Source organism: Heterodontus francisci, unplaced genomic scaffold (genome assembly GCF_036365525.1).
Source record: "Heterodontus francisci isolate sHetFra1 unplaced genomic scaffold, sHetFra1.hap1 HAP1_SCAFFOLD_59, whole genome shotgun sequence".
Taxonomy (NCBI): Eukaryota; Metazoa; Chordata; class Chondrichthyes; order Heterodontiformes; family Heterodontidae; genus Heterodontus; species Heterodontus francisci.
In genome coordinates, this window is record NW_027140758.1 from 3,703,628 (window position 1) to 3,719,001 (window position 15,374).

The 15,374-nt window shown below is 43.9% G+C and overlaps 1 non-coding gene across 1 annotated transcript; it reads left to right on the forward strand.

Annotated features, from left to right (window-relative positions):
- Nucleotides 1–12,854: 12,854 nt before the first annotated feature.
- On the forward strand, nucleotides 12,855–12,936 carry trnas-gcu (transfer RNA serine (anticodon GCU)). The gene has a single exon. It is a non-coding gene; the product is annotated as a tRNA-Ser (tRNA).
- Nucleotides 12,937–15,374: the final 2,438 nt, after the last annotated feature.

Genomic DNA, 15,374 nt, shown 5'->3' on the forward strand with positions numbered 1-15,374 from the left:
AGGAAATCTGCACACTTCCAAAACTATCAACAAATTGAAGCTGATTACGATCAACATCATCAGAGGTCAGAACTACCTGGTGAAAGAAGACAGCCTGAAGAAGGATCCACAATTATTCAAAGGCATCGACAAAGTGAAAAACAAGAAAATCGATGAGTCAATCCAAGCTAAACAGAAACACTGAAGAATTCCATTCCAGACCAGAACACAATTAGAGGCATTTTTTGTATTCAAAGCTGGGCATTAGTATTTAATAGTTGATATATAATTTTGAATATATTTGAATTTCTTTATTCATTTGGCACAGCTGAACATGAACTTAAATCATTTAATTTTTTTTTGTAAAATCTGATTTACCAGATTAAAATATTAGATCAAGGGAGAAATTTCAAAGATTACTGGACCAGTAATCCAGAGGCCTGGACTCAATATCCAGTGACAGCCAGGACGTCAAGGCGGGAAACACTCCGCACTAGTCTGCAGTGAGCGATTCCATCGAAGGTAGAGCACAATCTCTTTAATATAAGAATGTATATTTTATAATAATTAATCACTCAAGACCTTCCTGGTCTCTGCATCTCAGCTGCTCTCTGGATAAACTTGCAGAAAGTATTTCAACCTGTAAAGCAGGAGTCTAGGGAATGTATAATGATATTTTCTAGCCTTCGGGCAATATTTTAATCAATACAGTGTGGGACAACCTGTCTGGGCACAACTCCACGAGTTTCTCTTGAACTAGTGACCTCACAATCACTAACTTCTATGGTAACAATCTTCAGCTCATCACCTCCGGTACGTAGCTCTAATCTTAATGTACATTTAAACAACCTTTCAAGTCCAGTTACAGTTTTTGTTGCCTTACCTGCACAAGCTTAAAAAGTGAAAAACGGAAGCAAGTTTAACTGAACATTCTGGTGGTCAGTTCGGGCACGGGAAAAAAATGAAAGGACTCGGACCAGGTCGGATGCGGTGCTGTCAGGCTTGGGTCGGGTTTCATTTGCTGACCCGTACAGGCCTTTAGTTACTGTTGCAACCTTATATTCCCACTTGACAATCTGTATATTTTGTTCATTTCAATTTTGTCGACAAGCTCTTTGAATCCAGTTCCCCTGTCCTCAAGCAGGCTCAGTTTGGAAATCGATTCCGCTTTCTGGAAGGCTGAAAGCAATCGATGACCTGAAACTAAAAATGGCAACAGAGAAAGGCTCGTCTGGGACTTGAACCCACGACCTCTCACATATTAATCACTTACATACCCAAAGCGAGAATCATACCCCTAGACCAACGAGCCACCGTTGGCATAGTTTTTATTCGCTCCTGTGGAATGTCACTGGCACCCACAGCCGATCATGCATTTTTTTCAGATCAAAACAATATCCTACAAAGCTGAAATAAAAACAGAAAGTGCTGGTAATGCTCAGCACCTCTGACAGCATCTGTGGAGAGAGAAACAGAGTTAAAATTTCAGGGTTTTCACCTTTTGTTTGAGCCATCTTTTCAGACTGCTTCTGTCCATCCAATCTCACTTTTTACTCTATTCACATTCTAAGGGTGGTGCAGTGGTGAGCACTGTAGCTTCACAACTTCAGTGACCCTGATTCAGTTCTGTATACAGCCTGTGTGGAGTTTGCAAGTTGTTTATGTGGGCTTCCACAAGGTACTCTGGTTTCCTCCCACAACGAAAGACTTGTGGGTTGATAGATGAATTGACTGTTGTAAATTGGCCCTAGGGTAGGTGATAGGAGAAATGTGGGGATGTGGTAGGGAATTCTGGGTTAACATAGGATTAGTATAAATGGGTGGTTGATGGTCAGTGCAGACTCAGTGGGCCAAAGGGCCTATATCAGTGCTGTATATCTCTATAACCATTCTCGAAGCAAATGCATTTTTCATGAATTCCTCATTTCTTTTATTAACGACAATTTTATATTTCCGGCCCTTGCTTCACACGATACCACAAGTGGAATCATGTTTCCATCAACCCGATCAAACCCCTTCACTATTTCCTCATATTGCAATGTTTCTTTCACCCTGACAGACTGTGGAGTTTCTGCTGCTTGATTGCAGTTCTTGCTTCCCGCCAGTAGATGTCACCTCACTCCAATATAGTGAAGTTTACAAATCTGAGAGAGACACAACAGGAAATAATTGTTCACATTATAGTGAATGTGTGGGATTTAGGAATACTAGGAGTGGAGACGAGTTATTATTGAATTTGTCAAACCAAACATGTGTTATAATGTTGTGTTAAATCTGTCACTCTGTTGTCTTGATTCTGAGAGTGACATAGACTCATCGAGTCATTGGGTCATTTGTGGTATAGAAGGAGGTCATTCGCCCCATCGAGTACAGGCCAGCTCTCCATGGAGCGATCCAGTCAGTCCCGCTCGTCTGCTCGATCCCCCGAGCCCTGTAAATTTATTTCCTTCCAATGCCCATCGAAATTCCTTTTGTAACCAACGATTGTCTCCACTTCCTCCACCCTCGGGGGCAGCGAGTTGCAGATCATTACCAATCACTGTGTAAAAAAGTTCTTCCGCACATTCCCCCTGCATCTCTTGTCCAAAACCTTCAATCTGAATCCCCTAGTCCTTGTACCAATAGTTAATGGGAACAATTTTTCCTTGCCAACTTATCTAAAACTGTCATAGCCTTCGACACCTCCATCAATTCTCCCCTCAATCTCCTTTGATACAGGCAGAAAAAACCCTGTTTTTCTAACCTAACCTTGAAACTAAAACCCTCCATCCCTGGAACTATTCTGGTAAATCTCCTCTGCATCCTCTCAAGAATCCGCACATCCTTTCTAAAGATTGGTGAGCAGATCTGGATGCAACACTCGTATTGGGGCCGAACCAGAGTTCAGCATAACAACCCTGCTTTTGTTCTCAATGTCTCTATTTATAAAGCCCAAGATCCCACATGCTTTGCTAACCACTCTCGCAATATGTCTGAACAGTTGAGGTGACTGAGCGGTTTCAGCTTCTCTGTTCAGATTGCAGCTTTCACTGGAGGCATGTGTTTAAATCCCACTTCTGACAACTTGATTTTCAGTTACTTTGCAGAGCTTCCTTGAAGGTTTGAGGTAGAGTAAATTCTGAGGAACTGTTTCTAACTGCTGAACCGTCAATAACCGAAGGTTACAGATTTAATGTGACTCACAAAACTGGAAAGAACTTGAGGAAAAATTCCTTTCTGCAACGTATGGTTAGGATTTCAGTTATGTGGATAGATTGGAGAAGCTGGGGTTGTTCTCCTTCGAGAGGAGATTTGATAGAGGTGTTCACAATCATGAGGGGTCGTGACAGACCCGATGGAGAGAAACTGTTGGTAGAAGGATTGAGACTCAGGTAAAAGCTGTGGCTCAGTTGGTCACACTCACCTCGAAATCACAAGCTTCTGGATTCAGAGTTCACAGCTGACACTCCAGTACAGCACTGAGGGTGTTGAAGGTGCTGCCTTTCAGGTGTGATGTTAAACCAAGACCTGGTCTGCATGTTTGGGTGAATGTAAAAGATCCCATGCTGCAATTTCAAACAAGTGAAGAGCAATTCTCCCTGGTGTTGTGATCAATATTTGCCCCTCAATCAGATCAGTTGGTCATTATCACATTGCTGTTTGTGGGTATTAGCTGCTGCATTTCTGACATTACATCAGTGATTACACTTCAAAAGTATTTCATTGTCTACAAAGTGCTTTGATATGTCCAGTGGTCTTGAAAGGTGCTATATAAATGCAAGTCTTTTCTTTCTTTATCACAACACATTACTGTGTAAAAAATGGTTCTTCATGTCACCTCTGGTTCTTCTGCCAATCACCTGATATCTGTGTCCTCTGCTTACTGACCCTTTTACCACTGGAAACAGTTTCTCCTGATTTAAACTATTGAAAACCTCCATGATTTTGAACAAATGTGTCAAATCTTTTCGGAACTTTCTCTGCTGCAAGGAGAACAACCCCAGCTTCTCCAATCTCTCCACATCACTGAAGTCCCTCACCCTGCTACCATTGTGGCAAATCTCTTTTTTATTCTTTCACGGAATGTGGGCATCGCTGGCAACGGCAGCATTTATTGCCCATTCCTAACTTCCCTTGAGAAGGTGGTGGTGAGCCGCCTTTTTGAGCTGTTGCAGTCCATGTGGTGTAGGTAAATCCACAGTGCTGTTCGGAAGGGAGTTCCAGGATTTTGATCCAGTGACAGTGAAGGAACGGTGATATCTTTCCCAGTCAGGATGGTGTGTAGCTTGGACGGGAACTGGCAGATGGTGGTGTTCCTATGCATCCAATGTCCTTCTAGGTGGTCGAGGTCATGGGTTTGTAAGGTGCTGTCGAAGGAGGCTTGGTGAGTTATTGCAGTGCATCTTGTAGATGGTACGCACTGCTACCACTGTTCACTGGTGGTGGAGGGAGTGAATATTTAAGGTGGTGGATGGGGTGCTGATCAAGCGAGCTGCTTTGTCCTGGATGATGTTGAGCTTCTTGAGTGTTGTTGGAGCTGCACTCATCCAGGCAAATGGGGAGTATTCCATCACGCTCCTGACTTGTGCTTGTAGATGGTGGACAGGAGGTGAGTGATTCACAGCAGAATTTCCAGCCTCTGACCTGCTCTTGTAGCTACGGTATTTATGTGGCTGATCCAATTTAGTTCCTGCTCAACGGTAACCCCCAGAATGTTGATAGTGAGGGATTCAGCAATGGTAATGCCATTGAATGTCAAGGGGAGATGGTTAGATTCTCTCTTGTTGGAGATGTTCATTGCCTGGCACTTTTGTGGGTTGAATGTTCCTTGTCACTTATCAGCCCAAGCCCAATGTTGTCCAGGTCTCTCTACAGGTGGACACGGACTGCTTCAGTAGCTGAGGAGTTGCTAATGCTAGTGAACGTTTTGCAATCATCAGCGAACATCCCCACTTCTGACCTTATGATAGAGGGAAGGTCATTGATGAAGCAACGGAAGATGGTTGGGGCCTAGGACACTACCCTGAGGAACTGCTGAGTGCTGTTCTGGGACTGAGATGATTGGCCACCCACAACTATCACCATATTCCTTTGCGCTAGGTATGACTCCAACTAAAGAACAAAGAACAAGGAAAATTACAGCACAGGAACAGGCACTTCGGCCCTCCAAGCCTGCGCCGATCCAGATCCTCTACCGAAACATGTCGCCTATTTTCTAAGGATCTGTATCTCTTTGCTTCCTGCCCATTCCTGTCTCTGTCTAGATACATCTTAAAAGACGCTATCGTGCCCGCGTCTACCACCTCCGCTGGCAACGCGTTCCAGGCACCCACCACCCTCTGCGTAAAGAACTTTCCACGCATATCCCCCCTAAACTTTTCCCCTCTCACTTTGAACTCGTGACCCCTAGTATTTGAATCCCCCACTCTGGGAAAAAGCTTCTTGCTATCCACCCTGTCTATACCTCTCATGATTTTGTACACTTCAATCAGGTCCCCCCTCAACCGTCGGCTTTCTAATGAAAATAATCCTAATCTACTCAACCTCTCTTCATAGCTGGCACCCTCCATACCAGGCAACATCCTGGTGAACCTCCTCTGCACCCTCTCCAAAGCATCCACATCCTTTTGGTAATGTGGCGACCAGAACTGTATGCAGTATTCCAAATGTGGCCGAACCAAAGTCCCATACAACTGTAACATGACCTGCCAACTCTTGTACTCAATACCCCGTCCGATGAAGGAAAGCATGCCGTATGCCTTCTTGACCACTCTATTGACCTGCGTTGCCACCTTCAGGGAACAATGGACCTGAACACCCAAATCTCTCTGTACATCAATTTTCCCCAGGACTTTTCCATTTACTGTATAGTTCACTCTTGAATTGGATCTTCCAAAATGCATCACCTCGCATTTACCCTGATTGAACTCCATCTGCCATTTCTCTGCCCAACTCTCCAATCTATTTATATTCTGCTGTATTATCTGACAGTCCCCTTCACTATCTGCTACTCCACCAATCTTAGTGTCGTCTGCAAACTTGCTAATCAGACCACCTATACTTTCCTCCAAATCATTTATGTATATCACAAACAACAGTGGTCCCAGCACGGATCCCTGTGGAACACGTCTCCATTTTGAGAAACTCCCTTCCACTGCTACTCTCTGTCTCCTGTTGCCCAGCCAGTTCTTTATCCATCTAGCTCGTACACCCTGGACCCAATGCGACTTCACTTTCTCCATCAGCCTACCATGGGGAACCTTATCAAACGCCTTACTGAAGACCATGTATATGACATCTGCAGCCCTTCCCTCATCAATAAACTTTGTCACTTCCTCAAAGAATTCTAGTGGAGAGTTTTCTCCCTGGTGGCCATTGACTTCAATTTTGCAAGGGCTCCTTGATGCCCTTGGCAAGAGCAGTCACTGTCTCCTCACCTCACCTCTTGAGTTCAGCTCTTTTGTCCAAATTTGGGTCAAGGCTGCAACGAGGTCAGGAACCAAGTGGCTCTGGCAGAACCCAAAATGAGCATTGATGAGCAAGTTATTGCTGTGTAAGTGCTGCTTGATAGCACTGTCAATGACACCTTCCATCACTTTACTGATGATCAAGAGGAGTCTGATGGGGCAGTAATTGGCAGGGTTGGATTTGTCCTGCTTTTTGTTTGCAGGACATACCTGGGCAATTTTCCATGTTGCTGGGTAGATGCCAGTGTTGGAGCTGTACTGGAACAGCGTGGCTAGTGGCGCGGCTAGTTCTGGAGCATCAGTCATCAGCACTGCAGCCGGGATGTTGTCAGTATCCAGTGCCTTCAGCCATTTCTTGATATCATGTGGAGTGAAGTGGATTTGCTGAAGATTGGCATCTGCGATGCTGGGGACATCAGGAGGAGGCCGAGATGCATCATTTATTTGATACTTGTGGCTGAAGATGGTTGCAAATTATTCAACCTTGCATTTTGCACTGATATGCTGGTCTCCCCTATCATTAATGATGGGGATATTTGTGGAACCTCCTGTTGATTGTTTAATTATCCACCACCATTCAGGACTGGATGTGGCAGGACTGCAGAGCTTTGATCTGATCTGTTGGTTGTGAGATCACTCAGCTCTGTCTATTGCATGCTGCTTCCACTGTTTGACATGCAAGTAATCCTGTGTTGTAGCTTCACTCATTTTTAGGTCTGCTTGGTGCTGCTCCTGACATGCCCTCCTGCACACTTCATTGAACCACTATTGCTCCCTTGGCTTGATGGTAATGGTAGAGTGAGGGATATGTCAGGCTATGAGGTAACATATTGTGTTTAAATACAATTCTGCTGCTGCAGATGGCCCACAGTGCCTCATGGATGCCCAGTTTTGAGTTGCCAGAACTGTTCATTTCTTCCCTCAGATATAATTGGAAAAAAATTCCAAAGGAATGCATGTACTAAACAAAAAGGAGAGAGAAATAAATACTGACAAAATAGATGGCAGCATTTGCAAGGTAAAAAGATTTATAAGTTTTATTATCGATGTGTGAGAGGAATATATCACACTTTGGGGCTTCTGTAAGTGGATTTACTGATAATTTTGGGAATTGATAGGAAGCTGCTTCATGGTTGGTGGAACAAACTCCCGCCCTTGGGGTGGAGCCAACAGCTGCATCCGTCCAATAACAGACAGAGTAGAAGTACTGTATCAGGCCTTGTTCGCTCAGTTGGTGGAGCATGAGAATTTTAATCTCAGGGTCTTGGATTTGAGACCCATGTTGTGTGGTTGTTCTTCCCTTTTCCAGACTTCATCGGCAGAGAGTTCAAGGGGTGTTTGAAATTAAATTCAACAACATCAGCAGATTTCAAATCCCCCCTCCCAGTGTAGTTGAATGGACCTTCAACCTCTGCCCTCCCCCTTCCCCTCCCTCCCAGAACTGCAACAGGGATCCCCTTGTCCTCACTTTCCACCCCACCTGCTTCCACAGTGGCACAGTGGCGCGCATTGCAACCTCACAGTTCCAGCAACCCGGGTTCAATTCTGGGTACTGTCTGTGTGAAGTTTGTAAGTTCTCCCTGTGTCTGTGTGGGTTTCTTCCGGGTGCTCCAGTTTCCTCTCACAAGCCAAAAGACTTGCAGGTTGGTAGGTAAATTGGCCATTACAAATTGCCCCTAGTATAGGTAGGTCGTCGGGAAATATAGGGACAGGTGGGGATGTGGTAGGAGTATAGAATTAGTATAAATGGGTGGTTGATCGTCGGCACAGACCATGTGGGCCGAAGGGCCTGTTTCAGTGCTGTATCTCTAAACATAAACACATCCAAAGGATCATCCTCCACCATTTCCACCACCTCCAGCGTGATGCCACCACCAAACACAACTTCCCCTCCCTTGTCAGCATTCCGAAGGGATTGTTCCTTCCACAACACCCTGGACCACTCCTCCATTACCCCAACACCTCTTCCCCTTCCCAAGGCACCTTCCCATGCAATCGCAGGAGATATAATACCTGCCCTTTTCCCTCCTCTCTGCTCATTATCTAAAGCCCCAAACACTCCTTTTAGGTGAAGCAGCGATTTACTTGTACTTCTTTCAATTATGTATACTGTATTCACTACTCACAATGCGGGCTCCTCTAAACAGGGGAGACCAAAAGCAGGTTAGGTGGAACACCTCTGCTCAGGCCGAAAGCATGATCCTGAGCTTCTGGTTGCTTGCCATTTCAACACTCCCCCCTGCTCTCATGTCAACATTTCTGTCTTTGGCCTGCTCCAGTGTTCCAGTGAAAATCGACCCAAGCTCGAGGTGCAGCACCCGACCTTTTGATTCGGCACTCTACAGCCTTGTGGATTGAACATTGTGTTCAATAACATCACAGCATGACTGGTGTCAGGCAACCACAAGCATTAACACACTTTGTCCCAGGACAGCTTTGTTATTTAATCTCTCCTGCCATCTGCCCGATCAAACACCTGCCCCTTTGTTCTCTCCCACATGCCCCTCCCCTTCACTTGTTTAAAACCGAATTATTTTCTAACCTGTGTCAGTTCTGATGAAAGGTCACAGACCAGAAATGTTAACTCTGTTTCTCTCACCACAGATGCTGCCAGAGCTATTGAGTATTTCCAGCACTTTTTGTTTTTATTTCAGATTTCCAGCATCTGCAGTATTTTGCTTTTATTGTGTCAGAAAGTCTTTCCTTGATTCAGGACTCTTACCTCTCTCCAGAATCTCTCTGCTAAAGATTGAACTTTATCTCATTTCACTCACAGCTCAGGGTCAGTGTGGCACAGTGGGACTTCTGGCTGTCTCCCACTTCACAGTCCATCAGTACTGAGAAAACAATGGGGAATATTACTCACATGTTGTGTTCTGTAACTTTTTACAAACACTTTAATGTATATATTGTCTTCCAAAGCAGTGACAGAATGGTGGCTTTCGTGTGTTGTTGAAATAGCTTTGTTGAGTTCGTGCTGTACTAACAGTTAAACAGTTCTTGATTCAATCCCAGGTTTTGGCACTTTCAAACTCTCCTGTGTCTTTTTCTTTGGCTCCAATTGTCAAGCTGTTTGATTTAATCTGAAATTAGCACCATAAAACCAAGGAACCAGCGAGCATGAGGAGCTGAAATTAGCACAGATCAAATCCACTTAATACTTCTGACTGAAGATGGTTGCAAATGCTTCAGTTTTGCCTTTTGCACTGACTTGCTCAGCACCACCATCATTGAGGATGTGAATGTTTTTGGAGCCTCCTCATCTTGTTAGTTATTTAATTATCCACCACCATTCACGACTGGATGTGGCAGGACTGTGGAGCTGTGATCTGATCCTGAGGGAGATATCCGTGCGTGGAGTGGCGGGATGTATGGAGAGTGATCCTGAAGAGGGTGTCTGAGCCTGGAGTGGAAGCTTTCTGTGGAGGTACAGGAGTAGGCCATTCAGCCCCACTGTTTTATAAAGGTTTAGCATAACTTATTTGCTTTTACTCTATGCCTCTATTAATAAAGCCAAGTGTCCTGTTTGCTCTTAGCAACCTTTTCAAACCTTGATCAAAAAAGATTGGTGTACATTGTCTCATTCTTCCTCCCAAACTGTATCACTTCACAAGTCTCTGTGTAAAATGTTATCTGTTGTGTGAAAGCCCATTTTACCAGTGTGTTTAAGTTCCTCTGAAGTGTGTTACTGTCACTGGCATAGGACGAAATTCACGAGCATTCTTTGATGCTATCTCCTTGGAAAGAGCAATCTTACACACTAGCTCAAATTGGGATTTTGTGTGTTTAGCATCTTTCCTCATCCACCAATATAAGCACAAATCTGTCTCATAATGTACGGTCTAAGAATGTGCCAATGTTGCAAGGTGGTGATAAATTCTTCAGTGTTACAATGTACTCACCAACTATTTCACTACTTTTCTGATTTCTGGATCCAAGTTTGTAGCTTTCCGCGATCTCTAGTGGCTTAGGGTTGAGGCTCACTTCAACGAAGAAACGGAAAATTATGATTTTAAGATTACACTGTCAATCATTCACATCTCTGTCTTCTCCTGAACTTCGAGTTCAAATTTGTTTGTGAAGTTGAGTCACACGTTAAGACAGCACAGTCTTTGTCTTTGTGAAGGAAGTGATTTGGGAATGACTGTTTGAAACTGTCCCTTCTTGCACAGAAATTCAGTGCAAATACTTGATCACTCACAATTTCCTTGAGAGAAATTTGTTCACAATCGCATTCGACACGGAAACTGCCTCAGCATTAATCTCACTGAAGCAGAATGTGACCGTGTTGTTTGTTTCAGAATGTTGTTGCCGTTATTTGTCGCTTTTAACCGAGACTGGGAGACAGGGCAAGTTTGATCCGAGGTTGGAATATATTATCATTCAGGAGCAAGAAAAATCAAAAGGAACAAAATAAGAAAACCCAGTCTCCAGATTTGAGAATCTGCAGATCCGCTTTGGGAAAGTGAATCAGAGCAGAATGAAGGGTGAACTGTCCAGAAGAGATGAAGACACAGCTCAGTCAACACGTTCCCCTGGTTTATGATGCTGGAACATTCATCACACAGAAATGATTCAACCCAATGACAAACATTCTTACAGCTAATAATTTATGCTACTGATTTAAGGACTGTTTCATGTGGTTACCGAGTGACGACGAGAAGATATTAAACTTTGTTCTATTCAATCTAGCTGTGATGAAGTTTGAATTTTTCGACCTTTTATAAACAGTATTTGAAGGGTCTCGGTAACAATGTTCAGTTTTGATGAGAGTGGGGTCTGGGTGAGAAGCTGCTGAGTGTGACAGGGTCAGGACTGGATGCAGGAAGTTCTCTGACAGTCTCCCTCTATCTCTCTAATGTGTTTGAGTTGATTTACGACTGGTAGCTTTTATTTTACTTTTCTTATTTAGAGATACAGCACTTAAACAGGCCCTTCGGCCAACCGAGTCTGTGCCAACCAGCAACCAGCCATTTATACTAATCCTACATTAATCCCATATTCTCTACCACATCCCCACCATTCTCCAACCACGTACCTACATTTTGGACAATTTACAATGGCCAATTTACCTATCAACCTGCAAGTCTTTTGGAGGTGGGAGGAAACCAGAGCACCCGGCGGAAACCCACACAGACACAGGGAAAACTTGCAAACCCCACACAGGCAGTACCCAGAACTGAATCCTGGTCACTGGAGCTGTGAGGCTGTGGTGCTAGCCATTGCGCCACTGTGCTGCTGTTGGTGCTTTGATGAATGAAGGAAGTTCCCTCCACCCATTTTTTTTGGACAGACAGTGTGGTATAAGGATGTAAAGGGTTAATGTTGAAGATGGTGGGATCAACCCCTCCCACTGTCAGAGTGACAATGTAACAGTCACATGAGATGAAGTTTGGGAGAAGAGAGAGCAGCACCAAGGATGCTAGCTTAGCAGGCTTGATGAGTGTGTATTTTGTATTGTGTAAATTAGAAAAGAGTTCTTAGTTCTTTCAGCAGTAAATGTGTCCAGAAAATATCGAGAAACTCACAATTTTATTATTCAGGAGTCAGAACACTGATATTAATTCCAAGTGACAGTTCTGGGACCAATTAACAAAAAAAGTAGAGAATAATATTGCTCACTGATTGAAATCCCCCAGTGAGGAGACAGTTAAACAGGTGATCTATTGGGGCATCCTTCGATCCAAGGTTTCAGCAACATTTAATCTCCCTTTTTGGTGAAATTCTCTTTTATTTGCAACTTTTTTTATCAGCTTTGATGGGTGAGTGAAAAAACTGAAAAAATGGAACAGTTCCCTCCTTTCTTTTCTTCCTTCTTCTCTTCTTTCCATCAGTTTCTCTTTTCTGTCCCAGATCAATATAATGATGAGAATCCCAATTTAATCTGCTGTTTCTGGTGTTTTATCCATTCCAATCAAAATTTCAACATTCCAATCAAATCTATTTGTTATTCCACAGTGTCTCTCCATGTGTTTTATTCTGTTGTATACTCTCACAGTCTGTTTGATGATCAATGTCACATCTCACTCTCTGTTCTGGTGAAGATCAGAAGCAGTGATATCTGTTTACACCACCCGACAAGTTGGTCTGAGGCTGTGTCTCTCTGATCATGTGGAGTTAAAGCAATTCTTCCAGTCAGTTAGTTCAGTTGTCATTTCATGAGAAATTCGGTCATCATGACTTCGTCAGTGACCTCATGGTTCCGGTGTCTGAGTGATGTTAATCATGATGTGATGAAATGATTGTATGTTCCAGTCTTTCCGTGGTGGGTTTTCACACTGAGCAGAAATGTGTTGGACATGGTCTGAAAATGTTTCACACCGCTCCATTCCCAACTTCATTTACTTGCAGAAGATATATTTCCATCATTGCACAGCTAGCTGCACAGCTAGAAGTTGTGCTGAAGGTGACAGCTAGGCTTATGCAACTGACAAGGTGGCCGAGGGGTTAAGGCGATGGACTGCTAATCCATTGTGCTCTGCATGTTTGGGTTCGAATCCAATCTTTGTCGCTTGTTTATGAACTGTTTATGTTGGGGGAGTTTCTGTGTCAAGTCAGCCTTAAAACCCGTTTTTGTCTGTGTCCAGATAGTGATTCCAGAATTGGTTATACTTTATTAAAATTGAGACAGACATTTGGAATTCTTCACCCAAACTGCACTGGAATGAAGATCAAATAGGGATCACGAAACGGAGCTGGATTTTTCTTCCCCTCCTTCCTTCCATCTTTACTTTCTCTGGCTTTGCACCAAGTGAAAGACAAATGGGAAAAGCAAATGGCGAGGGAGCAGATGCAGAAAATGATCCCTTGGCAAGAAATTTATTTTTAAATCTTCTTGATAGATTAATTGAGTGAGCAATGCTTTGGCAGATGGAGTTTAAAATGAGGGGTCATCTACTACCTACGATAGATCAGAGCGTTTTTTTGGAAGAGGTGAGATGTTAGAAACGGCGGAGGAGCAGAGACCCGAATACTGAATTAATAAAAGCTCGTGGACTGGTCGAAAATAATGTGAAAAGTGAACAGAATATGAAGATTGGAACTCATGTTGCAGTGATATAAAGCTCTGTGCTCCTGAAGTAAATGTCCAAGCCCAGATTGTGGGGAATCTGTGGAGAGTGATTTGGTTTTTATTCATTCTTGGGTGTGAGTATCTCTGATAAGGCGAGCATTTATTCCCCATTCCTATTGCCGTTGAGAAGGTGGTGGAGAGCTGCCTTCTTGAACTGATGCAGTCCATATGGTGCAGGAACACCCACAGTGCTACTGGGGAGGGAGTTCCAGGATTGTAACCAAACAACAGTGAAGAAATGGCGATATCGTTCCAAGTCAGGATGGTGAGTGACTTGGAGGGGAACCTGCAGGTAGTGAGTTCCCATGCATCTGCTGCCCTTGTCCTTCGAGGTGGTAGTGGTCACGAGTTTGGAAGGTGCTGTTGAAGGATACTTGGCGAGTTGCTGCAGTGCATATGGAGATGGTACACACTGCAGCCACTGTTTACTGGTTGTGGAGGGATTGAATGTTTAAGGTGGCGGGTTAGGTGCCGATCAAGTGTGCTGCTTTGTCCTGGATGGTGTTGAGCTTCTTGAGTGTTGTTGAGTGGGATGTATTCCATCCCACTCCTGACTTGTGCCTTGTAGATGGTGGACAGGATTTGGGGTGTCAGGAGGTGAGATACTTGCTGCAGAATTCGTAATCTCTGACCTGCGCTTATAGCCACAGCATAGATGTGACTGGTCCAGTTACGTTTCTGGTCAAGATGTTGATGGTGGGGGATTTAACGATGATAATGCTTCTGAATATCAAAAGGTAGATTTTTTTCTCTCTCATTGGAGATGTTCACTGCTTGGCACTTGTGTGACCAGAAGGTTGCTTGTCACTTATCAGCTCAAGCCTGAATGTTGTTCAGGTCTTGCTGCTTGCAGGCACAGACTGCTTCAGTATCTGAAGAGTTGTGAGTCATCATCTAAAATTCCCACTTCTGACTGATGTTGAAGAGAAAGTTCGTAAATGAAACAGCTGGGATGTTTGGGTCTGCGACACTACCCTGAGAAACTCCTGAGGCAATGTCCTGGGCTGAGATGATTGGCCTCCACTAACCACAACATCTTGTTTTGTGCGAGGTATGACTTCAACAAGTGGAGAGTTTTCCCCCTGATTCCCATTGACTTCAATTTTGCTGGGGATCCTTGATGCCACACTCACTCAAGGGCACTCACTCTCACCTCTCCTCTGGAATTCCAGTCTTTCATCTCTGTTTGGACCAAGCTGCAATGAGGTCATACGAACATAAGATCAGAAGAACTAGTAGCAGGAGTAGGCCATTTGGCCCCTCGAGCTTGCTCCGCCATTCAATAGGATCATGGCTGACCTGATCATGACCTCAACCCCACTTTCTTGCCTGCCCACATAACCCTTGGCTCTCTTGTAGATAAAAATCTTGAAGCCATTCAATGACCCAGCCTCCACTGCTCTCTGCGGTAAAGAATTCCAAAGATTAATGACCCTCTGAGAGAAGAAATTCCTTCTTAAATGAAAAACCCCTAAATCTGAAACTGTGTCCCCGAGTTCTAGATTCCACCACGAGAGAAAACATCCTCTCAGCATCTCCCCTGTCAAGCTCCCTCAAAATCTTATATGTCTCAATACGTTCTCCTTTCATTTTTCTCAACTCCAATGAGTATCGGTCCAACCTGCTCAACTTTCCTCATGAGACAACACCTTCATCACAGGAATTAATCCAATGAACCTTCTCTGAACTGCCTCCAATGCAAGTATATCCCTCCTTAAATAAGGAGACCAAAACTGTACACAGTACTCTCGGTGTGGTTTCACCAGCACCATGTACATTTGTCGCAAGACTTCTCTACTTTTATACTCCATCCCCCTTGCAATAAAGGGTAACATTCCATTTGCCTTCCTAATTATTTGCTGTACCTGCATGGTAAC